Genomic DNA, 25,164 nt, shown 5'->3' on the forward strand with positions numbered 1-25,164 from the left:
GTATGCCAGACTGCAGGAAGGAAAGGAGAGAGATGTCAGACTACAAGAAGGAGAGGAGAGAAGGAGATAGATGTTAGGCCACGCGAAGAGGGAGGAAGGAGAGAGATGCCAGACCATGGTAGATGAGAGAGATTCCAGGCTATGGGAAGGAGAGGATAAAGATGCCAGAGTATAGGAGGGGGAAGAAGGAAGACAGCGATGTCTGACCACGGAAGAGGGAGAAAGAGGGATAAGATGGTGCACAGGATTGGAGGGGAAGAGGAGACAGAGGGAGGAGATGGTGCACAGCAATGGGTGTGGCAGGGAAGAGATAAGAAGGAATGCTTCTTATGGATAGATGGAAATAGGGGAGAAGAAAGAGGAAGGAGATGGTACACATGGATAGATGGGAAGGGAAGACATGGAAAAGTAGATGCATTTTGAGAAGAAGGCAGAAAAATGGAGAAAGTTGAATGTTAAAAGTTAATCCCCGGTCTGTTTGGATCAATGATGGATGTATGGCAGAAAGTGAAAAAGCAACTGGATAAGAAGGTCCTGGATACACAGTTAAGAACTCAGACAGAAGGAAGTGCAGCCAGAGACTGGGAAAAGATGGTTAGAAAAATAAAATCACCAAACAAATGATTTTATTTTTAATTTAGTAATTGAAATGTGTCAGTTTTGAGAATTTACATCTGCTGTCTATATTGTGCAGTGTTCAGGAAGAAGTGCACTTGTTTCTTTTTCGAGGAGATATGAATTTGTATGGAGAATCTTGTTTTGCTTTTTTCTAGAAATTTATAATTTTTGCTCATACAGATTTACCTTTAGTGCCCAGGATGTGCACTACGGGGGTAATTCTCTGCATCTCACCTATAGTTAGGCGCCAGGATGAAGCACTGTAAGTGTGAATTATATAATCAGCAATTACACATGTAGTTGCTGTTATAAAATACTAGTATAAATAGTATAAGTCCACAGTTACAAGTCTAATGTTAGGCACAAGAATTTAACACAAGCTCTATATTTGGTATACGAGGAGTGCTGGAAAGTTCTCAGCCCAACCAACTTCCTAAATTCTGAGTGTTATTTTGCCACTGTAGCTGCAAAAAAAGTATTATTTTATTTTGCAAAGTGCCAATTTGCAGAATCGTAATGCTATGTTTTCACATGGTTTCAGGTCATTGATTGAACCATGTCAATGAAAAGTATGAAATTTTCAAGTGTTGAACTCCAAGCTATCATGTTCTGATTCCTGCAAAAGAAAACTCCAAAGGAAATCCATGAATGTATGATGCAAACATTGAGGGCTCCTTTTATTAAGGTGCGCTAGCGTTTTTAGCGAGCGCTAAAGATTAGTGCACGCTAACCACGCGCTAAACGAAAAATACTAACGCAAGCTCTATGGAGGCATTAGCATTTAGCATATGCGGCATTGTAGCACGCGCTAAAACCGCTACCGCACCTTAGTAAAACGAGCCATGAGTGGCAAATGCCCATCATACGGGGAGAGGGACCTTGGGGTGATAGTGTCCGAAGATCTAAAGGCGAAAAAAACTGTGTGACAGGCAGAGGCTGCTGCCAGAAGGATGCTGGGCTGTATAAAAGAGAGGCGTAGTCAGTAGAAGGAAGAAGGTGTTGATGCCCCTGTACAGGTCATTGGTAAGGCCCCACTTGGAGGATTGTGTTCAGTTTTGGAGACCATATCTGGTGAAAGACGTAAGAAGACTTGAGGCGGTCCAGAGGAGGGCGACAAAAATGATAGGAGGCTTGCGCCAGAAGATGTATGAGGAGAGACTGGAAGCCCTGAATATGTATACCCTAGAGGAAAGGAGAGATAGGGGAGATATGATTCAGACGTTCAAATACTTAAAGGGTATTAACGTAGAACAAAATCTTTTCCAGAGAAAGGAAAATGGTAAAACCAGAGGACATAATTTGAGGTTGAGGGGTGGTAGATTCAGGGGCAATGTTAGGAAATTCTACTTTACAGAGAGGGTAGTGAATGCCTGGAATGTGCTCCCAAGAGAGGTGGTGGAGAGTAAAACTGTGACTGAGTTCAAAGAAGCGTGGGATGAACACAGAAGATTTAGAATCAGAAAATAATATTAAATATTGAACTAGGCCAGTACTGGGCAGACTTGCACGGTCTGTGTCTGTGTATGGCCTTTTGGTGGAGGATGGGCTGAGGAGGGCTTCAATGGCTGGGAGGGTGTAGATGGGATGGAGTAAGTCTTAATAGAGATTTCGGCAGTTGGAACCCAAGCACAGTACCGGGTAAAGCTTTGGATTCTTGCCCAGAAATAGTTAAGAAGAAAAAAAAAAAAAATTTAAATTGAATCAGGTTGGGCAGACTGGATGGACCATTCGGGTCTTTATTTGCCGTCATCTACTATGTTACTATGTTATACTCCACATCAAAGATGTGGTTTGCAAACTTTCAGTGTGGAGATTGAGGCAAGGTCTGGGAGGCCTCAAACAGTGTCAACTCCTGAAATTGTTGACCATGTCCATGATCTGATTTTGGCAGATTGGCGAATATCAGCTAAAACAATTACTGAGACACTACAGATACCCAGGAAACATGTTGGGTGTATTATTCACGAGCAGCTGGGTATGCAGAAACTGTCAGCCAAGTGGGTGTCCAAATGTTTGAATGCTGATGAGAAACAATGTTGAGTGGACACTTCCAAGTTGATTTTGCAGCATATTCAGTGAGCTAGTGCCATCTTTTTTGAAATGACTAGTTACCGGTACTGTTGACAGAAAATGGTTACACCATGATCCTGAAACAAAACAACAGTCCATGCAATGGCGGCATTCAGATGTTCCAAGGCCAAGGAAATTCAAGACTCAAAAGTCAGCAGGAAAGGTCATGGCCACAGTCAATGGCATAGTAAAAGGGGGGAGGGTGGTATGGGGGCGGACTGCCCTGGTTGCCATCTTGGTGGGGGCTCCAGCAGCTCTCTGTCTCCTTCCCCATGCCATGCTTGTACCATCCCTTCCCCCATCCCATACCTCATTAAATCTTCGCCAGCACGAGCAACTTCTCAGGCCTTCTGCTCGCTCTTGCCTGGCTGCCCTCTGAAACCACTTCTGGGTCGCGGGGCCAGGAAGTAACATCAGAGGGAGGCCGGAGAAGCTGCTTGTGCTGGTGAAGATTTAACGAGGTACCTGGAAAAGGAGGGTGCGAGTGTGACTTTGCAGGGTGGAGAAGGATCTTGGGGGCATGGAAGGAGCGGGGGGTGGAGAGGAGGGTATGGGGACGCCACCACCCCTGGCGCCTCTTACCCTTGCTACGCCACTGGTCACAGTGTTTTGGGATCAGGAAGGTATTGTAATGACTGACTACCAAGGGGCCGAATAGCTAATGCAGAATAATACTGTAACTTGCTGTGCCAATTAAAGAAGACATTGAAAGAAAAAAGAAGATGGAAGCTGCAGAAAGTTCAGGGGTCAATGTTGGGGAGAAGCCCGCAAGTATGCGGGTGCTGGCAATTTTGAGCTAAGCAGGCAAATTTAAGACAGTTTCAAAATTGCCCTAAATTCACCTAAATTGTGCTCTCCTACATCACATGCTTTTTCCCTTTAAACTGTGTCTTGACAAAGTTTTCAACGTCATCACGTTTTTTGACATCATGTACGTGTCTGCCGTTTAAATTTAGTGGTATTCTCTCTCTGGCAGCGCCATTTTCAGCTTTGCCTCTTTTGATTATAGAACGCTGGAACTGTGACCTCCAACAGCAGTGCTCAGATTCCCGAGGAAGGGGGTCTTCCCCCCGAAATGAACTTTGAAATGCTATGCATGCAGTTTAGCTGGTTTGATTCCAATTATCTCAACCAAGCAGATAACTACTGAGTTTACACTTGTTACAATTCCCAGCGGACTCTATCATTTTGACTATTCTCATCAGTAGGCTTGGAAAATTGAACACTGAACTATATATTATAGCAGCAGCCAATTTGATTGTGTGTTTTTTAAAAATATATTTTTTTCTTACATTGAGTGTTTTTTTGCACTGTATTCACTTGAATACATTAAGGAAGTGTCCAGGGATGTTTCACGAACTAACCCTGTTTGGGTAGAATAAGTGGCAACTCTGCCATACATTGTTGGCATGTAGTTTGAAAACTGAGGACACTCCTTACATCATTCATTATTTTCATTTCTACTGTAATGATACACTTTGGATGGTTGGCTGCTAGCTATTTTCACCTTATTTGTGAATAATTTTTTTGTATCATCTTATTATATTCTTCTATAGTGGGTTCTTATTTTTGAAATTGTTACAATTACCCATACATAGCTTAAGGAACTTTAAATAAATAACTCTCAAATTTAATTTTTTGTTGGTTTTCCAATTTTATAATTTCAATTATAATGTGCTGTGAAAAACATTGACTCTGTTTAGTGTGCCATTGCTTAAAAAAGTTTGATACACTGCTATAAAGAAAAATAGATGCTCACTTTTCTTTTGAAAATACTAATGCAAGTGGCAGAAAAAGCACGTACACATATGGTATATTTAAGGCGTGATCACTTACACCAACCCTATAACTAGTATAAATCCTCATGCTTAGTTGTTAATCAGAACACATGCAAATTATAGTATTTTATAATTGTTGTACCTACTTATATATCCCATTGCTCTAAGAGTTAATGCACTGTGCTGTTAGCACAATGCCAGACAGATATTGCATTCCAGGCCAGCTCTTAATTTGGATGTTCTCTCAGGGTTTCCGCAGCTGGCATCGTGCTTGTTGCAGGTTTCCAGGTCTCACTGCATCTACCTGACAAGACACAGCAAGACCCGAAAACTTGCAGCAAGCTCTTAGTTTGGATGTTCAGGGCCACCTTGACTCCAGGTCCCAGGCTCAAGATGCCTCTCTGAAACTGGCATAATGCCTCCATACTGTTATTATGTCATCCTGAGCCATCTAAGATAGATACTTCACCATGCCAGGTCACTCTCGAGTTTCCCTCATTGGGAGAGTTTCAGGTCTGTATTTTTCAACACCCTCTTTGAATGGAGGGTATCAGAATCCATTTTCTTCTGAATTTCTGCTCCTTCTTCATCAGGTATTTTTGTTGAGAAAAGCACAGGCTGAGATTCTGGTGTCCTGGGTTTGCAATCTGCCAAACAGAGGCACTTGGAGTTCCTTGCAGAGGTGAGACCCCCTTTTCCTCCTTCCCCGGGACCTTTGGGGTGGGAGTATCTGTGGCATCCCTGCAGTCTTGCCTACCTGAGGAATTGGAAGAGGAAAGTTTTCTGGAAATGAAGCTGGCAATCCTACAGCTGTACAGATGTTCCATTAGGAATAACTACCTGCTTTTAATTCTAAGGCATTACATGTATTGAACATCTCTTCTCCCTCCTCTCAGTCTGCTTCTATTTCCAATCCTATTATGGTTAGCACCAGTGTATTCTTTGAGAAATACCATGTTTGTTGGACGGGTACATTGGTCACCAAGAAGCACTTTCCAATCTCCCTGTGTCTACCAGGAGATGCCTAGTGAATCATTTGATGGGACATCTGGAAGCTATCCTTGATAAAGATGATACTTTGAGTCTCTGTTGTCAACCTGCAGGTGGTGCTGGTCTTGGAAGGACTAATGGTTTATGGTCTATGTTTTTTATTCATTTGACAAAATGCTAATAACAAGAATTCCCATACTGATTCAGAATACAGCTTCATCTAATCCAGAATCCTGCTTCTAACTTGGCAGAATCCCAAAAAGAAGCAAGTGGCATTTCATGGGTTTACCTTAATAACAGTTGTTCACCTCCAGAAATTTGTCCAAATCTTTTTTAAACAAACCTATGTTAACTGCTCTAACCATATCCTCTGGCAACAAGTTCCAAAGGATGTGGTAAATTTTCATATCTGAGAGGTTTACAGTTCTAATAATATTAATAATCTGGTCAATATAAAATGGCAGCGGGCTGGTTAAAACACTTGTTTAGGGCCAGATTCTGTAACTGGTGCCTATGTTGTCATCGGCTGCCTTAAAAGCAGCTGCCGATCATGTGTAAATCGCTCGACAGCGCCAGTTACAAAATCGTGCCTGATTCAGCCAAGATAGGCAGCTGAAATGCAGCCCCGGAAAACCCTGGCCTATATTTCAGCCACCTATCTATGCCATCGTGGGATCCTATAGTCAGGCCACAGCAGCCATAAATTGATTGTGGCATGGGAAATTATCCCTGATCAGCTGAGCCAGCAGTGCTCGTCAAAGCCACAGATTCAGGGAATCCTGTCGACTCAGCTGATAGGGAGGAAATACTCCTGCCATGATCAGCTGAGTGGCTGCTGCAGGGGATCCTCCGACATTGGCAGGAACGATGCCCTCCTGCCAGAACCCCCAAACGCTCCCTCAAAGTACCCTGACAGGAGGGATGCCCACTCTCTCCTTCCGGAACCCCCATAGCACCCCTCTAACCACAATAGGCAGGAGAGATGACCACTCCTTCCTACCAGCAGACCCCCCCCAAACCTATGACCCTCCCCAATCGCAGCATCTTGTTACAAGGTTTGGGACCTAGAATCTGGAACTTGATCTGAAATTGGATCAGGTTCAGGAAAAAAAAGGCCACCTCATCATGCTTTTCTTCACAGTTCAAGAGTTTTCTGCCTTTCTGGTTTGCTCGTTTCTCTATGCCTTCCCTCCCTGAAGCCACCTTGTTCCTGCTTGGATATGTATAAATATGCAGCCCTCTCCTGCCTTCTATCTCAGAACTTGTAACATTGGGAATGACTAAAATTAGATATAAAGTGTTACAGCAACTGATGAATTCTGCCGCGAGGTTGATCTCTGGAATCTCATGCACAGAACATATTACCCTTGTGCTAAAACAGCTGCACTGGCTTCCAGTGCCGCAAAGGGTTTGTTATAAAATGTTGTCAGTGATACATCAGAGTTTGTATGGATCTGTTCCTTTGAATTTTGAATCTTTGTGGGAGGTGTATCAGCCAAGGAGGAACTGAAGGTCTGAGGGTACTATGACGTTAACCTCTGAAATGGAGAAACTGTCTGGTATGTTAAATCCAGAGTGGCAATGTTGTCCGTAGCAGGGGTCAAATTTTGGAATTCCCTCCCTGGTATCCTGAGAATCTGTTCCAACCGCTTACAATTTAGAAAGACGTTGAAGACACAACTGTTTGTGGATGCTTTTTTAAAACTACTTGGTAGATTTATCTTAAGAATTCTAAGCTGTGGTTATTGCATTTTATATACAGTGATGGCTAATGTGTAAATTCTTTGAGCTCTCGAAATTATTTTTAGACACATAGAGGGGCATAATCAAAATAAACGTCTAAGTCCCCTTTTGGCCTAAGGCCTTAAACGTTGACAGTAGAAGCAGGGAAAATGTCCATTATCAAAAAAAATGTCCAAAAGGAGGTTTTTTTTGATAATGGCCTGCCTGTACATTCAGCTGTTTAAACGCCCAGACCACTACTACGTCTACACTAACACCATATAATCAACCTAAAAAAATCCTAACTCCCAAACGCCCAAAACAAGAGCTTTTAGGCGAAGGAGGAGCCAGTCCTTCACCTAAAAGCTGGATTCTGTAACCGGTGTCTGTCAAAAACAACACCAGTTACAGAATCCCCCCCCCTACAACGATCCAGGCAGAAGGGAGCCCAAGCCCTCCTGTCCCGTGGCACCCCCAAACCCCCTGACATGATCAGGGCAGGACGGAGCCCAAGCCCTCCTAGCCCGGTGACACCCCCTACCCCCCACCCCCACTAAAATATGAACACCCCCTGCCGACTCCACGACCGTCCAACCCCCCCTACCTTTAAATCGTTGGTCAGACGGACGGGTGCCAAGCCTGTCCGTCCGACAGGCCAGCCATCCATTGAATGGCTGGCCGTAGGGCCTGATTGGCCCAGGCGGCTCAAATCCCGCCCACAGGTGGGGCCTGAGACACCTGGGCCAACCGGAATAGGCCCAGTAGGCTTTAGGTCTAGGTCGGCCCACCTCCCACCCACCCCCGCCTTTTCCCTACCTCTAAAAACGCCTCTTTTCTCTCTGTGCGTTTAGAGGCAGGGGAAAGGCCTAAGCTGGTTTTAGATACGTCTAAAACCAGCTTTGATTATGGGTACTTGAATGATCAGGCTTTTTGATCGTCCAAGTACCCATTTAGGCCACTTTTTAGACGTTTGGGGTTTTTTTATTATGAGCCCCATATAATATATCTAGACAGTCTTTCTACTTAATTACACTATATTTATTAAATAACTCAAATTACATTACATTAGGGATTTCTATTCCGCCATTACCTTGCGGTTCAAGGCAGATTACAAATGGTTTGTCCGGAGATTAGCAATTTAAATTAAGCGATTCAACAAGTTAAAAATAAACTTGAAACTTGAAACTAAACTATTTAGGGAGTAGTTTGTACATTTCTTAAGGATTACATTTCTTAATGATTACATCTGAGTTGTCATGATATTAGAAGTTCATATGTAGTAGTTGCTGGTGTTAGTTCGGTTTTATGTGTTTTATGAATAAAAGGGTTTTTATTTCTTTTTTGAAGGTTTTGTAGTCTGTGGTCGTGGTCAATAGGTTGTAGAGTTGTGGGTCAAGTTTTGCAGCTTGAGTGGCTAGGAGATTGTCGTACAGTTTTTTTTCTTTTGACGTTTTTGGTTGGAGGGTGTGTGAATGGTGCGTGGGCTCTCCTATGTCTGGTTGAGGTGGATTGAACTAGTTAGTTGTTCCAATAAACTGGGCTGTTCCCGTTTATTGCTTTAAATAGTAGGCAGTAAAATTTGAAGTGTATTCTCGCTTGTATTGGGAGCCAATGTGAATCGTGGTATGCCTCTGTGATGTGGTCATATTTCTTCAGTGAGTAGACCAGTCTTAGGGCTGTGTTTTGTATTGTTTGTAATTGTTTTATCATGGTTGTTGTGCATGGGAGATATAATATGTTGCAGTAGTCTATTAGACCTAGGATTAGGGATTGTACCAAGAATTGGAATTGTTTTCTGTCAAAGAATTTTCTGATTTGCCTCAGGGTTCTTATGACTGCAAATTATTTTTTTTATTGTATTGTTGATTTGTGGCTGCATTGTACAGCCTCTGTCTATTAGCATTCCCAGGAGTTTTAAAGTGGGTTGGATGTGGTATGTTGTAGAGTTAATGACAAGGCTTGTTACGGTTGGGGTTTTGTTGGTTCACGGAAGTTTCGCCCCCCACATTTCGCCCCCAGCAATTCGCCCCTCACATTTCGCCCCCCACATTTCGCCCCCAGGTATGTTTCGCCCCCACACATTTCGCCCCCACACATTTCACCCCCCGGATGTTTTGCCCCCACACATTTCGCCCCCGCACATTTCGCCCCTGATTATGTGTACTGCACATTTCGCATTGGGCTAGTTTAGCGCTGGCCACTGCGGTATTAGCTCCAACGCTCATAGGGGAGCCAGAGAGAGAGAGTCGGGGAGGCAGAGAGCAGGTTGTGGCGGAGAGCCGGGGTGCCAGAGAGAGAGTTGGGGGAGGCATAAAGTAGGTCACGGCGGAGATTAGGAGAGCCGGGGAGGCAGAGAGCAGGTCACGGCAGAGAGCCGGGGAGCCAGAGAGAGAGAGTCGCACCCACCCCGACTCTCCCTTGTTGAGCCGCGGCCTGCCAGAGCCCGCCGAGACGCTCCCTTGGTTCCTGCGGGAGGGCCGCCGCACACGCCACGGGAGGGAGGGGTTGTGCGTCGCCGGAGGCCCAGTACCTTATCGCCGGGTGGGAAGGGGTGGTGTGGCTGCCGCCGTCTCATCTGCTCAGCGTGGCTGGCGTCTCATGTAAGCCGAGCACCTGCGGTTTCCTACTCTGGAGATGTAAGGGCTTGCGATAGAGGCAGGAGGAAGGAAGAGAGAATCCTTTGCCTCTTTGACTGTTCTAAGCAACCAGGTACAGTGGTGTAAAATCCACCCCATGCCGCCCTCACTTTGTGGGAGGTGGGGGCCGTGAACCCTGCACCACAGTGGCCGAGGTAGAGCCCTGCAAATGCGTCCTTCCCCTCCCTGGGCGGCCCGGCTGTGTGGGAGGGGGGATTGGGGTTTCCGACCCTGGCGGCCGCGTCACTGTCTCCCAGCCGCCCTGCTCCGGCCCCGGGCAGGGCGCGATGCACTGGAGAGCCGGGGAGCCAGAGAGAGAGTTGGGGGAGGCAGAGAGCAGGTTGATTTCAGGGCTGCAGGGCTGGCAGGACAGTCGGAAAGGGTCTCCCCCCCAGGGCCTAACTAGGTACTGGATCCAGTGGGGGGGGGGGGCCTTCATGGTAGGAGTACAGCCCTCTCACTTCTGCCTTCTAAAATGGCTGTTGTCCTCTTGCAGCAGCTAATGGTATTAACAGGAAGTGCCGTGAGCAGCTGCGAAAGGTCATGGCAGCCATTTGGGAAGGCAGGAGCGAGAGGGCCATGCTCCTGCCACAAAGATCAATGCTGGACTGCTAGGTACTTTGATAGGTCTCAGGGGGAGGAGGGGGGGGGGGCAGGACAGTCGGAAAGGGTCTCCCCCCCAGGGCCTAACTAGGTACTGGATCCAGTGGGGGGGGGGGGGGGGGCCTTCATGGTAGGAGTACAGCCCTCTCACTTCTGCCTTCTAAAATGGCTGTTGTCCTCTTGCAGCAGCTAATGGTATTAACAGGAAGTGCCGTGAGCAGCTGCGAAAGGTCATGGCAGCCATTTGGGAAGGCAGGAGCGAGAGGGCCATGCTCCTGCCACAAAGATCAATGCTGGACTGCTAGGTACTTTGATAGGTCTCAGGGGGGAGGAGGGGGGGGCATGGGACATGTGGCTCACAAGCTGTATGTTGCCGACCCTATCTTAGACGCAGAAAGGGGAGGTGGGAAGGGAGACAAAGTTAGAGTGAGAGAGAGAGAACGGAGGAACGCTCAGGGGCGAAATGTGCAGTACACATAATCAGGGGCGAAATGTGCGGGGGCGAAATGTGCGGGGGCAAAACATCCGGGGGGCGAAATGTGTGGGGGCGAAATGTGTGGGGGCGAAATGTGTCTGGGGGCGAAATGTGTCTGGGGGCGAAATGTGAGGGGCGAATTGCTGGGGGCGAAATGTGGGGGGCGAACCTTCCGGATCCCGGTTTTGTTATTTTCTGAGTAGGATGAAGTTCGTTTTGTCCAGATTTAGTTTTGGTTTGTGATTTTTCATCCAAGTTGCTATTGTTTCAAGTGTTCTGTGTATTTTGTCTGTCATGGATGGTGCTGGTTGATCGAACAGAAGGAGAATGATGATGTCGTCTGCATAGCTGTAGGAAGTTATACCTTGTTTGTCTAGGTAGGAGCCGAGGAAGGCAATGTATAGGTTGAAGAGTGTGGGAGAAAGAGGTACTCCACAGGGGTTAGACCATGGCTCAGATTTTTCTTTGTTTGTTTTAACTCTGTATGTTCTGGATTGTAGGAATCCTTTAAACCATGATAGTATCTTACCACTGATTCCTATTGAGTCCAGTATCGGTAGAAGGATGTTATGGTCTACCAGGTCAAAAGCTGCGGAGAGATCTAGTTGGATAATTAGCATTTTTTTGCCTGTGCTGAGGTGTTGTCTGGCGGTGTCCATGAGTGAGCCAAGTAGGGTCACAGAACAATTTTATATATTACACAAAATGAATGAATCCATCTTGCACTTCCAGTTGATAAAATCTGTATTGTCCACCTGGGCAGCAGCCTGGTGGAAGAAAACCTGGAGCTCGTACTCAGTTCATTCCAAGACCTTTTCTGAATAAAGTCAAGCTGCTCCACCTCATAGTCTGTGTGTTTTATTGCATTTCTCCAATGTTCTAACAAGCGTTTGCTGGTTCTTAGACAAAGATGATAAAATGTCTTCTTATTCCAATTCAGACTGTATCCAGCCAGCCCGACGTAGCACCATGTTTCGCTATTACAGCATCATCAGGAGCTGAAGCTGTAGCAGGTTTTCAACTTCATTACTTCTTCAGTTCATCATAGAATAGCAACTGCACGGGTTCACAAGCCCACACTCCCCTCAGAAAGGATCCAAAAAGCTGAGATTGCTATGTAATTGAAATGTTATTGAACACATCTTATAAATGTATTGTGTATGAATTATTGTGAATGTTTTTCAATTGGTAACCGCTTAGTTTTATGCGGTCTAGAAATATTAGAAATAAATAAATTTCTGCCACAACTCAGATCATGCCTCTCTGTTTTGACCTGGCCTTGTTTCTCATCTCATCATCTGTTTAGTTGTAAGCATGTTCTGCTTTTTCTGTTCTTGTTGCCTGCCTCTTCTACCAGGGGGTGATGAAAAGTTCCCAGCCCAACAAACCAACTTCCTAAATTCTGAGCATTATTTTGTCACTGTAGCTGAAAAGAGGGTTATCTTATTTCATTAATGTAATGTAATGTAATGTAATTTATTTCTTATATACCGCTACATCCGTTAGGTTCTAAGCGGTTTACAGAAAATATACATTAAGATTAGAAATAAGAAAGGTACTTGAAAAATTCCCTTACTGTCCCGAAGGCTCACAATCTAACTAAAGTACCTGGAGGGTAATAGAGAAGTGAAAAGTAGAGTTAGAGGAAAAATAAAAATAAAATAAACATTTTAACAAGACAGCATTGATCTAAATACTTTGGAAGGTAGAAGAGAGGAGAGAAAGGAATAGAAGCAGAAGGGGGAGCCGTTGAACAGTAGAGTTCTGGAGAAATTTAAATGATAGAAATAGAACAAAACAAAGACAAAAGGCAAAACAATAGATAAGATTAAAGATAAATCATAAGCTGGAAAGAAAAATAAAATAAAACTTTGTCTTCAATCCACGGTTTCAGCGTCAGTGATGAAGTGGAGCAAGTAAGTTTAGGAGGAGCGATTGACGTTTCCAGAAAGGGCTTCTTCAGGGAAGAGATTTGGCAGACAGTCCCAGGAAGCCTATGTCTCCTCCCCTGCGATGTTCTCCCATCCATGCATTCCCTCCCAGACACACTGCCCATGCCCCAGCCGCTCCAAGGAGGCTGCCCCAGATGAGGCCCACGGTGAATGCAGGATTCTCTCCTCTGCGGGAAAGCCACCCGGAGCCGACAGTCGATCTTCTTAGCGGATTGCATGGGGGGAAGAGTTCACACTCTTGGTAGGATCGGGTCTGTGTGCTCTCGGTGGTTGTGGCTGGTCTCGTTGCTGCTTAGGTGTAAAAGCAGTTGATCTCCACTGCTGCTGATATTTAAAAGCAGGCAGATTGATCTCTCCAATGGACTGCAGGGGGAGGAGTTCACACTCCAGGCAGGATCGGGTCTGTGGGCTCTTGGTGGTTGCGGTAGGTCTCGCTGCTGCTTGTATGTAAAAGCAGTTGTTTTTCTACTGCTGCTGATACTTAAACGGGATATATATTAACAGCCAATTTCCAGAAACAAAATTCTATGCTTTGACATTGTTTCAGATCATTGATTGAACCATATCCACGTCATTCTCGTCTTGGTTGGGCTGAGAACATTTCAGCACTCCCTCACATCCCCTGACTCTATCCCCAGGCAGCTAGGACCAGGTGGTCACCAACGCCAGAAGTCTAACCTGAAGAGAAGTCAATCGATACAGGTGGAAAACCACCTGGTTCTGATACCAGGGCTGTTCTGTTCACATCTACCACCCTATCCGTGGAGAAGTTTTTTCTTGGATTGCTCAGGAGTAATCTGAGAAGATGCTTTTTTTGCAGAGAGGGTGGTAGATGTGTGGAATAGGCTCCCGGTAGAGGTGATGGAGACAAAGACTGTGTCTGAATTCAAGAAAGCACGGGACAGGCACATGGGATCTCTTAGGAAGAGAAGGAGATAGTGGATGCTGCGGATGTGCCATTTGGCCCTTATCTGCCAGCATGTTTCTATAGGCTCCTTTTACTAAGGTGCGCTAGCATTTTTAGTGCACGCCGCAGATTAGTACACGCTAACCCCGCCCTGCACGGCTTGAACTAACGCCAGCTCAATGCTGGTGTTAGCGCCTAGCATGCGCGGCATTGTAGCACGCACTATTCCGTGCGTTAATGCCCTAACGCGGCTTAGTAAAAGGAGCCCTATGTTTCTTTCTACTGAAGGGGAATAAAAGCACTATTTAATGAAATAAAAGAAAAGAAGAAAAAGCTACTTTTCTTAAGACAGTCCCTTAGCATTAATGCACTTCTTGTGTTGCCCAGCTCTATTCAGCAAGGCTGAAGTTTATTTACAAGGTAGATAACAAAGGATTATGTTTCAGTTTTCAGATTGAAAGCAAAGTCTTCACTTGCCATTTATACTGCTATAGACTTTGGTTGCAACTTCTGCTATAACAAGCCTCTCAGCTTGATGCAGAACTAGAGCCTGGGATCAGAGCAAATGCTCCCTATAATATTTTCCAGACTGTGTGTGGGTGTTCCCTATTGTTCAGAGTATAATTTTTGCAAGTTGATGGCAGAGAAGAGTCTTCCTTCTCCCCAGCTTGAGCTGCTTCGACCACAGCACCAATATTTAGAGCTGCTGCCAGTCCACCATCACCAGGTATCTAAGTTCTGCCCTTTTCTATTTTTCTGTCCATCTTTGTTATTTCAGCCTCTTTCATTTTTTTGCTTAATTACCATCTCTTCTTACTCCTCTCTAGCTTTTCTCATGACGTGAAGCTCTCATCTACTTTTTCATTCTTCCCTAGCTTTCTGCTCCTTTTCCTCCCACCCATTTACTTTGCTGCCTCTATTCCTCTGTCTCCACATATTTCCTCATCCATACAATTTCTCTGTTTCCATTTATACTCCTTGCCACCAGGAATCTTTTATCATCTTTTCCCCAGCACCCGCCCTTCTAATTTTCCCTCTCCTCAGCATTTGCATCATGTCTCCTTCACCCAACAACAGCATCTGCCTCAATTTCTTTCATTCTTAATCATGCATTCTTTCTTCCGTCTCTTTTCTCTTCCCTAGCCAGTACTTCTTGCTTGCTATTTTACACATCATAAGATCAGCATACTGGAGAGGTGCCATCCTGTACGCTGGTTCATATCATAAACATCCGGTTAAATATAATATTCACCCATTCATAAATGAATATACATAAGGAAATACTTTGATACTCGATCCTCAGAGGGTTGATCTCCCGTTGGTTCAGGTGAACAGAGCTCACCGAACCCAATCTTCATAGGATCTCATGGGATCAAAATATAACGTTTTTTTTATATATATATTTTTCTTTTTTCAATTCTTTTGATATAAATAGTGAGTATAAACTTTCACTTAACTTGTAAGATTTTATTTTTAAGATAGGGGCGCCTCCACCAACATGTCCATGTTTCACACACCTTCCTCAGGGTCGAGGCTCCCTTATTTATATCTGTAAAACATTAAATGTACTTAAATACCAAGCATTCACCCAATCCATAATTTCAGATAATCTTAATTAATTTCATATGGCTAACCAAGCACCACTACTTATATCATAATAATAATAATAAATTCCAGCTTACTGTCTTGTTCAATAGAACTCACTCCATTCGATATACTATCATTCTGATTTTAGAGCGTCTGTCATCATTTCCGGTTTTTTAAACCCTTGAGAGGACCACCCCCCAAGCATAGCATCAGAAAACCCACGAGGGACTATAGATAAAGTCACACTAAGGACATCCAATCGATCTCCTCGTTTAATCCATTGGGAGATAAAGCATCTAGCAAATAGATCCATTTCTGCTCTTTTATATTGAGAGCTTTTTTATAATTCCCACCCTCCTTCCCTATTTTTACAGAATCAATAATACGCCACTTTATATCAAGCCAGGAATGTTTCTTTTGGACCCAATGGTTTACTATGGGTGCCGTATCAGTTACCGTATGAACTCTAGATTTATGTTCATTCATACGTGTCTTGATGGAATGCTGCGTTCTGCCTACATAAATCTTATCACAGGGGCACTGAATGATATAGATAACATTGGTGATGTTACAGTTATTTACTTCTCTAGATGGTATAACCCTTCCCGTCGTGGGATGTGTCCATTTATTTCCTACAATGGTTAGAGAACACCACTGACAGTTACCACACCCCCCATGATAACCCTGTTGGTAAGGGGTAAAAGGGGACCGAATTATCTCCTCAATGTTCCGATGTCGCTGGAAAGCAAACACAGGGGCTTCTGGCATGTCCTTTAATAACCGAATGACATGCCAATGTTTCAACAAAATGTGCTTTATTTTTATAGACAAAGTGGTGTATTTTTGCATATAAATTAAGTCATTTTTAACATTTTGTCTCCTAGCCAATAATAATAAATCACGATTGGCATATTTTGCCCTTGTGTAAGCTTTCTTTATGATGGAGGTAGGATAACCCCTTTGCGAGAAACGTAGCCAAAGATGTTTTGCTTGTGTTTTATAATCCTCAAGAGAGGAACACAAACGCCGAATTCGTAAAAATTGGCTGGTGTACGCTGTACGCTGGAACATGTTCACTATGATAGCACAGATAGAACATGGCAGCAGGAGTTGTAGGATTAGTTCCCCCTTCTATTCTCCCTTTGTGCAATGTCTTGGCTAGAGGTGTGGCATTCATGGGCACCTAAGGAATGGCAACCCCCCGACACTCCTTTGTGCCTCCGATGAACCCCCCATCCCCCTTTTATCTTACGATGGTTGGCCGGAGGGATGCCTACGCCCTCCAGCCAGAAGATCCACCTTTTCAAAATGGTGGGCCTTTCCCTCCCAGGTGCATCCTGGGATGCACTGGGGATGGGTCTGAGGCTCTGATTGGCCCAGGTTGTTTAAGGCCCCTCCCTCCCTTCCCCTCGCACACAACTTATCATCAACTTTGTAAATATAATAAGTCAAGATTGGACTAGGGAACAGAAGTAAGTTTGAGATTGGATAAGACTACAGAGTCAATGTAGCTTTTTTGTAAGCTAAACTTAACTTGCAAGTAAGCACACAGACATCCATAAAATACTTTTTTTAAAATCTCTAGTTACTACTACCAGAAAGAGTGTTCATCAAAATTATCAATAAGTCAAACAGTGTTAAATACTCATAGAAACATAGAAACATAGAAGATGACGGCAGAAAAGGGCCATAGCCCATCAAGTCTGCCCACTCTAACAACCCCACCCCCTTGAATTTACTCCCCTAGAGATCCCACATGTGTATTCCATTTCCTTTTAAAATCCGGCACGCTGCTGGCCTGAATCACCTGAAGTGGAAGTTCATTCCAACAATCGACCACCCTTTCGGTGAACTACTACTACTACTATTTATTATTTCTATAGCGCTGAACATTTTAACATACAATAGACAGTCCCTCCTCAGAAGAGCTTACAGGTATACTCACATAACCACTATTGATTAACATGTACTTTTATTAATTGCATACGCCATCTAAGTGCATTAATACATTATGGCACGGTGGTTAGAGCTACAGCCTCAGCACTCTGAGATTGTGAGTTCAAATCCCCCACTGCTCCTTGTGGCCCTGGACAAGTCACTTAATCCCCCATTGCCCCAGGTACATTAGGTAGAATGTGAGCCCACCAGGACAGATAGAAATAATGCTTGAGTACCTGAATATAAACCACTTAGGATATAAGTGGTACATAAATGCTAAATAATAATAATGTAGAGATACTTTTAAAATGACTTCCATCATTTCTAATAATTGGGGCTGTTGGAATCTAACGATGGGGTGGGGCCTGATGCAGAGATAGAATGTGTGGTACTATATACAAATATAGCTCTATCTATCTATTCCTAGAAAAGTCCTCTAACTGCTCTGATTAGAATCAGTTGATATGCCCAACAGATTCAAAGGTTAGAGTGAGCTGTATGTGAATCCTGATGTTTAAACAGAAGTTGAAAAAAACTAGTAATTTCTTCTGCAGGTAACCTCTAAGACCCATTAAGCGTCCCTGCTGATAATTTTCTGATGCAAGCAGAAAACTTGAAGGAGACAATGTAATGCTCTTCAGATTTTCCCCTTGAGACCAGCTGCCTCTGATGTTCAACACATTAGTAATTAACACTTGCTCGCTCTCACTAATACGTACTTAAACGGCTTTATGCCTTCATCTTTTAAGGTTTATTGTGGCTCATTCTGTCTTATTAGAAAGAAAGAGATGATTCCCTTAAGACATAAGCTGACTACTATGCTTCTGTTTTGTAGGAGCAAGTAGAGGAACTTCTGCCTTTTTAGAATCAGATTGCTTTATCAATAACTAAAAAAATAAAAATTTAAATACACTAACAGAAACAATGATTAGACAATAGTCTAAAGATAAACTATAAGAATTAGTGGAAAACACTGCCACATGACTATATAATACAGTGGCTACAGCTCTGAGACAGTGAACACTTGGCATTCAGTTTCCTTCAAGTGTATTTCATTAGAGGAAACCCCCTTCAAGCGTATTTCCTTAGAGGAAACCCCCTTTGTTGTAAATTAAATCAGTAAATAGAATAGGCTATTTTTCAGATCCTAGTGAACTCAGCGGTTTCACTTAGTCATGGCTCAGGGGTTCAGCCATAGGAGCCAACTTTTGAAAATGATTGGGGGTGCTGAATTCATAACTCACAACAAATTTCCCCTCTCCAAACAAAGAAAAAAAAAAAAGGGAAAACAAAATACATCTGCCTATAGCGGGAGGGGCCTTAGGCGCTTGGGCCAATCAGGCCCTAGGATCCTGTGGGTTGGGGAGGGGAAGACCTGCCTCATTTGGACAGAGGCGAGCCTGCTGGCCGGACGGTACGAAGACCCGTCCAGCCAACTTGGCGGTAAGCTTGAGGGGGTTTCCGGGGTAGGGGGTTCGTTAGTGAGGGGGTCCAGCAGGAGGGGTTGGGCACCCTCCTGCCGGTGATCTTTGGGGAGTGTTGAGGAGTTTGGCAGGAGGGGTTGGGCACCCTCCTGCTAGTGATCTTCGGGGGGGGGGCGTTGAGAGATCCAGCAGGAGTGGTTGGGCACACTCCTGCTGGCGATCTTTGGGGAGGCCATTGGGGGGTCCGGGGAGGGCGGTTAGGGCATTTTGTTGGGGGGGTCATTGGGGGGTCCGGGAGCAGGGGTTGGGCACCCTCCTGCCAATAACGTCGGGGGCGTTGGGAAAACTGGCAGCCGTAGCTGTGGCCACTATACTAATCGCAGCAGGGAAATCCCTTGCCGCGATAAAGTATAGTGGCCGCGTCCTATTCAGAATCCGGGCCAAAAACCCAATTCTGTAACCAGCGTCTGCAACATGGATGTTGGTTATAGAATCGGGTTTACTTTGGGCGGGTTTTGTTCCGATTCTGTATAGAACGCCTGGGATGGGTGTCCTATACAGAATCCGGGCCTTAATATCTCTTTGCCTGCTCCATCCACTCCCTACATTTTTTGCCTTTTCTGCTTCGCATTTTTCCTTGACAAGTCTTCTGCTTCCCTCAGTTGCCCAGCAAGCTCCAATGCATTTACCCCATCCCTTTACTGCTTCCCACTTCTCAATCCCTTCTACAGGTGAGACTTCCTTTTGTTTGTAGATTTAACTCATCTCCAATTTGTGACTTTCTATTGACTACAGACTTAGGCTAGATTCACTAACCCTCCGATCCGTGTCCAATCCATGTGCATTGGCCAATCAGGGACTTCCTTTGATTCCTCCCTAAGGAAGTCCCTGATTGGCTGAGGCGCCCCAGGCCTCTCCCAAGGGAGGAACCCAAGGCGCCTCAGCCAATCGGGGCCTTAGGCCCCTCCCCGTGCATCACATGATGCACCGGAGCGTGGCCTAAGGCCGCTATTACGTTGGACTGGCAGAGCAACAGGAGCAGGAGGACTTTGCAGTTCTTCCTGCTCCCGAAGATTACTGGAGACCTCCTGCTCCCATCATTTTTAAAGGTATGGGGAGGGGGATTGGTCAGGCCAGCCCGACCATGGGTGGGCCGATCGGGGTGGTGGGCCAGTGAGGGGATCGGGCCTACGGAGCAGGAGGGACTGGGCACCCCTCCTGCTCCCAACATTTTTAAAGGTACGGGGAGTGGGGTTGGTCTGGCTGGCCTGACCATGAGTGGGCCGGTCGGGGGTGCGGTGAGCTGGTCAGGGGGGTGCAGTGGGCCAAGTTTCCCCCTTTTACTAAAGTTCACTAGTAATTTTTAGCGCCGAGAGCAGCGCGCTCCTGGCGCTAAAAATGCTATCGCGGTTTAATAAACAGGGGCACTGTGAAGAGAGAAAATGGCATCAGACAGCAAAAAAGTTTTCATAAACTGTGACTTTAGTTTCAAGGAGAAGACAACTGTTTGGAAATACTGTGGTAAGTATTTTAAATACCATTGAAACCTCGTTACAGTGGTTGGGGGATTGGGGGTGCTAGTATTTGGGGGGCACTGGGGAGGAGAGGGTGGAGGTAAAATGAAGTTTTCTCTGTAGAGAAGACAGTAGGAGTGATCTGGATAGAGAATTGAATGAGGGAGGTGGAAGAAGAAAGGAGAGGACAAATGATTGAGCTGTTTGGAGAGTGATGAGTTGGAGAGAGTCAGGAATAGGGGGACAGCTGAGTAAACAGAGCTTTACAGTGGTTGCAGTTACTATGTCTAAGTTTGGTGAGCTGGAGCAAGAACAGGAGCAAGAGAAGGATGTGAAATCACTAAGTGTATCAAAAGTAAGACAGCATGAAAGAAAGAGGGAGGGAAGGGAAACATGATTTGAATAATGACCAGGTAGTAACCCTATACTTCTATTACTAAGACTAAGGGGTCGTTTTATTAAGGTGTGCATTTATCGCGCGCTAAATCGGTTAGCGTACCTTAATAAAAGGACCCTTAAGTATATTAATTAAAAATTTGGCCCGTGACTTAGCCTATGTTTTAGATTTCATCCCCTGTAGACAAACATTTTCTCTGTGGTCATGTAAAGCTAAACTTATGTTTATAATCCGCCTTTCTGCGAGGTTGGTGCAAGTGTGCGTTTTTTCAACTGAAAGTTTTGAGCAAACCAAAACTTCTTGTGTTTTTCAGATTGTGGTTCAAAGTTTGGAACTTACTTCCTAGGATTGACCATTGTAATAGTCTTTATTTGGGGATGTTTCAGGCTAAGTTTCAAGTTCTGCAGGTGTTTCAACATGTGATATGCAGGATTTTTGGATTGTGTTAGTCAGATCATGTTACCCTTTCAATGAAGGCACTGCATTGGCTCCCTTTTTTATTTACGGGGTTCAATTTAAGTTATTATTGCTGGTTTTCAAAACTTTATATAATTTGGTACCAGTTTATAAGTCTCAGGCTTTGCAATGTTATGATCCTAATAGATCTTTGTACTCTGAAAATTCACAACAATTGGTTATGCCTTCAATGACTCGGTTACATTATACATTATGCTAATGCTAATGCATTATGCTAATGCTAATCTTTTGTAGTCCTGCGATGAAATTGTTTAGTACCTTTAAGAAAATGTGAAGGCATATTTGTTGGAATTGCTTGAGTAGTTAGGAGCTAGGAAGTATTTTCTTAGAACAGTGATACCTTGGAATCCAAACTTAATCCGTTCTAGAACCCCATTCGAGTTCCAAAGCGTTCAAGTTCCAAGACAATTTTTCCCATTGAAAATAATAGAAACTGGATTAATCCGTTCCTGGGTCCCAAAAACTCAAATTTTAATAGGAAATACACTGGATTTTAAGGTAAAATATTAACAAATATTCCAAAGCAGCATTCAGATTCTGTGGCACAAACACACACATACAATGTGCAGGGTGTTCGGATTTCAAAGCAGAGTTCGGATTGCAAGACAAAATTTACTACAAAAAAATGTTCGGGTTCCAAGTCATTTGAGTTCTGGGGCATTCGGATTCCGAGGTTCCACTGTATATGTTTTCTTTCAGGTGATGATCTTGTTTTGTTTTTCGTTGCATTTTATTGCTCTGTATGTTAACCACCTAGTTAATAGGTAGCTTACAAATGAAGTATATAAATACATTTTACTTTTAATAAATTTTAAAAAAAACTTTTTTTCCCTCCTTTTGTTGTCTGAGTGTTGCTTTGGTCCTAGTGTCTCTCTTCTGCTTTTCATTTTTTTCCAGGTCTCCTGTTCTTTTGACATGTCTTCTCTATGCCCACCATTCATCTTTTTTGTGTGTCTCTATCCATCCTGTCTGGCATCTCTCCTCTATGTTCCTGACCCTGTGCTCTCTCCAGAGCTAGCATTTCTTTTGTGTCCCTGTCGCTCCCCATATCCAGCATCTTTCCTCTCTCTTTTCTTCCTCCTGTACCCACCTCTGTGGTCTAGCATCCCTCTCCATCTCTCCAATGGTCCAGTATCTCTCCCTTATTCCAGACTCTCTCTCTTTCTTCCCTCAGCTCCTTCCTCCCAGATCCAACATCTGCCCCCTCACCTTTTGTCCAGTCTCTCTCTCTCTATTCCCTCTGGTCCCATTCCAAGTTCAGCATCATTTCCCCTCCCCCTACCATGCAGGTCTGATGTCTCTCTAACAAACCTCCTCACATGGGTCTGGCATCTTTCTACTGCACTCCTGCACTCCTGCAAATGCTGCACTCCTGCAAATGCTGTTGTAGATCATGGCAAAGGCAGCGCTGAAAACTGCTCTCTGTCTAGCAGAACCATTTGCTTGAGCATCCCACCTCTCTGATGCAACTTCCTGTGAGTGTGATGTGGCATCAGAAAGGCTCTGCTGAACAGACAGCAGTTTTCAATGATGTCTCTGCCATGGCCCGCTGCAGCATTTGTAGGAGTGTTTGTATGTGTGTATGGGGGGAGGGGGGTAGTAATAGATGAAGAGACATCAGATCCAGGAGTGAGGGAGATAGAGAGAAAGAAGAGGAAAGGAAGGAATGTTGCAATTTCAGGTGACCCCTACCATTGGGCAGCCTTGGGCATTTTATCGGGTTTGCTCAATGGTAGCTCGATGGGTTCCACCTTTTTTTCTCCCTTACCAAGCATGGAAGCATCACTTTCTTGGCCCAGTAAGATGGGGGATCTGAACTGTGGCCTGACCCAGAACAAATTGCTTTAAAGGCAAAATTGCAGTTAATGATATCTTTTATAAATACTGCATTCATTTATGTTATTTGACTTAAATACCATCTTTTTGGTTCAAAGTTTGTAGTACAAACTCAAAATAGTTTACAATTCAAGGAAAATACAGACAATAAAAAATTATGACAGCTGCTACCACTAGCTGCAAAAGCTATTGTAAGAAAGACTTTCAGTGGCTCTGTTATAGCACTGACTGAGGGCTAATGGATTCCTTCCAGGTGGTCAATTTAAGGGGAAGTGCTTTAGAGGCCAACAAAATTTCAGTTTTGATTTCAGCGTCAGCACCAGAACTGGCCCCAAATCTAAATTCAGTCTTGATTTGATTTTGGCTGAAAATGCAGGTCTATGCAGATCCCAACAGCCATTTTGTCAGTGGAGCCAGCATGGGCAGGAGCGCCTCACACCTCTAGACCACCAATGATATGGTAACCCTGAGGAAGGAGGTTGGGCCTATGTGTGATTCTGGGAGGGGGAGGGAAGGAGGGTAGGAGCTTTTTCTGCTCAGTGCGGAGATGGGGGTGGTAGGAGGAAGGAAGGGGAGAATGAAGTGGTTGTTCCTATTCTGGAAGCCAGGTCAGTTTCAGATTCAGCCAAAACCAAGCGGAAAATTGCAGCTGTAGGTTCAGTTTTATTCAAAACCCAAATAAGCTGGTTTTGGTTACCTTCTAAAATGCTTGGTTGGTGGATAGCATTGACAGGCACCCTATTATGCTAGCATCATGAAGTTTGATGTATAGAAGGCTAGAAATGTTGGGACTTCCAGATCACATGCTGTCACTAATTCAGGGAGTAAGGGGGGGGGGAAGGAAACTTGTATACTGCCTTTTTGTTGCTTTGACATTTCAAAGCAGTGGGCACTGGAGAATTAAATGACTTGTCCCGGGTCACAAGGAGCTGCACTGGAATTTGATCTCACAACCTCTGGGTATAGAGGCAGAATATCAACCAGTGAGCCACATCCCTTTTGTAGGAACACGCTACTGAGCATGTATGACTACTATCATGTTGATTTATAAATTATACTACTCTTGAAGCTCCCTTCTCTCTACCCCTCCCCCCCATTTCAAATAAGCATGGGCCGAAGTTGTGTTACACACCTTAGAAGAGGTGAATAAGAACATAAGAACTGCCATACTGGGACAGATTGAATGTCCATCAAGCCCAGCATCCTGTTTCTAACAGTGGCCAACTCAGGTCTCAGGTACTTAGCTAGATCCCAAGTAGATAAGTCATTGCAGTAAAAGTCTTCAGCTGGTAGCCATGGACCAGAACACTTTCTGGATCTCTGCAGCAATGAACTGTGAACCGGCCATTAGGTGTCACCATTGCCCAACATCTATGACTTCTTCCCTCTGGGGCTGAAACCACCACCTTCACAGTCCCCAGTCCTAACCCATCCAGGAAAGGAAAGACCCTAGGAATCACACCTAGGTTTGCTATTAAACTACTCACTGTTTTTTTATGCAGTTAAAGGGGAAATTCATGAAACAGCTTTATGGCCTTAATGCTTTCAATACCTATAAGCTTTTAACATTTAGCACATGCTAATTCATTTAATGTGTGTTAAGGTACATTAACGTCATAATACTGTTTGATGAATTCCCCCTTAAATATGAGTTTAGGGATTACTTATCGTAGGAATCTTCCATTCAGCCAGTGCATGTTGTTGTAATTTTTTTTTCTCAATTTAATATAATCTATTAAAAGCTATTGAATATCTGTAATTACATTTTGAGATACTGTAACTGCATACAGTGTGCAAATTATGCATTTTATAATGACAATTAGATTATTATTTCTATAATAACATTCCATAGTTCTTTACATACCTAGCCACTTTGCATGCAAATACTTTGGGGGGAAAAACACAAATAGAAAAAATATTCTCATTATTCCTTAGCAAGTGTGACACATTTTTCCATAGACAGAAACAAACCTTTTCTCCCTTGGATAGGTGGTCTCAATAATGAAATCAATCTGGCACAAATTAATCGCAAATTTTTAACTGCTTGTAAAAAAAAGATAATATTGAAAAGCAACAATATGAGTTTGAAACACAAGGGCTAGATTCTGTAATTGGCATCCAAAAGGGTAGGTACCTACAGTGGCGTACCAAGGAGGAAGCAGTCTGCCCCAGATGCAAGCCTTGAGGGGGGTGCTCCCGGCCTTGGAGTCATGGCCCGGGAACTTCCCTTCTCATGGCCC

The sequence above is a fragment of the Geotrypetes seraphini genome, chromosome 1, assembly GCF_902459505.1.
Source record: "Geotrypetes seraphini chromosome 1, aGeoSer1.1, whole genome shotgun sequence".
Taxonomy (NCBI): domain Eukaryota; kingdom Metazoa; phylum Chordata; class Amphibia; order Gymnophiona; family Dermophiidae; genus Geotrypetes; species Geotrypetes seraphini.